Below are 1,535 nucleotides of genomic sequence, written 5' to 3' on the forward strand. Positions count from 1 at the left end.
AGGGGAGCGTGTAGATTGGGGTGGGGAGCGGGAGTGTTCTACTCTGTGATGCTGGCTATTAATTTGGACGCCGGTGGTTATTAGCTGTTGTACTTCTTCTTCTGTGGGGAGTTGGATTCGTACCATGTAAGTCGGACCGTTCCTGCTGTATATGCGGTACGCTCGGAGTACTGAGATGCCTGCAGATTGGAGTTCTTCCTGGATGTCGCTTGTTGTTAAGGTTGGTTCGATTTCCCTGATGACACAGCTCGGCACTGGAGCTGGTGGCTGCTGATATGCTGGATTTGCGGCGATTACTTCTTCTCGTGGGGCTCGCTGCGCTGTGCTGGCTGCGTTTCCTTGGTTGGTAGGTGTTTGCTGATGGCTGAGCGGTGAGGGGCTTGGGGAGGTGATGGGTATAGACATTATTGGGGAGGGGTGTGTTGTCTTGGTAGTGATAGTGAGAGTATGGGGGGGGGGTGTAGGCCGAGGTAGTGATGGTGGTAGTAGTAGTAGTTGATGTGGATGATAGGGAGGTGGGAGGCGGTGGGGGCTCGTGGGCTGTTTTAGGTTGGTATTCATTGACGGTAGGGAGAGTGTAAGGATTATCAATCATTTGTTGGAGAATATAGTCAGGGGTTGTTACCACTGTGTACCGTCTATTGCCGATCTCTGCTCCACGGGCTTCGAGGGTCAGCTTTTCTTCTCTGTCAGGTAGATATATCAGGAGCTGTGTTGAAGGCTGGGAGATTGCTCGATCCATGAGACGGCGGACATCGTGGACTCGGTAGCCGGACTTGCGAAGTTTTGTCCTGATGGTATGTTCTGCGACGGTGGTGTCCACACCTGATATGAGACAGGAGTACATGGTGATGGGGAGGCGACAGCCAACTAGGCGTCTGCCTATTTGTGCTTTCTTGGGCCGACTGAGTTTGCGCGTAGAGGTGATGGCACCCCAGCCGAAAAAATACAGGTGTGTTTGGTTGCCGAGAAGCGATGGGCGGCCAGTTAAATAGAATTGAGCCAACGGCACGTGGTGTTCCCAGGCGGTCACCCATCCAAGTACTGACCACGCCCAATGTTGCTTAATTGCGGTGATCGGACGAGAATCGGTGTATTCAACATGGTGTGGCCGTTGGAGGCCTTATTCTTTATTCAAATAGTTATTTCATTCCTGCCCGGTAAGGGGCAGGCGGGCCACCAGCTAAACATGTAGCTCTTTGGCCGGTGAGTGAGTACATAAAAGTAGAATTTTGAAACACATACATAGAAGTATGTCTCGTACATACTGAAAACAAAACATAATCAAATACAGATTGAAGCAGAGAAAATAAAAAACATAAACAAGTATATAACAAGGAAATATTATGTGATTTCTTCCATGTCAGTCTATTTTTCATTGATTTCGATTGGCACACAAAGTATAAACGCACAACACATCGTACTGAGAGAGAAATGTCTTCAGTTCATCTTGACGTACGATACGAAAAACACTATGGTGGAAGCAGAAAGAAATGGACGTACACTAGTGGAACAATGAGGACGCGAAAAACACA

General features: G+C 48.7%; 1 non-coding gene across 1 annotated transcript; it reads right to left on the reverse strand.

Moving 5' to 3' along the window:
• Positions 1-1,000: 1,000 nt before the first annotated feature.
• LOC136882499 (5S ribosomal RNA) lies at positions 1,001-1,119 on the reverse strand. Its single transcript, XR_010861201.2, has one exon. It is a non-coding gene; the product is annotated as a 5S ribosomal RNA (ribosomal RNA).
• Positions 1,120-1,535: the final 416 nt, after the last annotated feature.

The sequence above is a fragment of the Anabrus simplex genome, chromosome 10 (genome assembly GCF_040414725.1).
Source record: "Anabrus simplex isolate iqAnaSimp1 chromosome 10, ASM4041472v1, whole genome shotgun sequence".
NCBI classification, from domain to species: domain Eukaryota; kingdom Metazoa; phylum Arthropoda; class Insecta; order Orthoptera; family Tettigoniidae; genus Anabrus; species Anabrus simplex.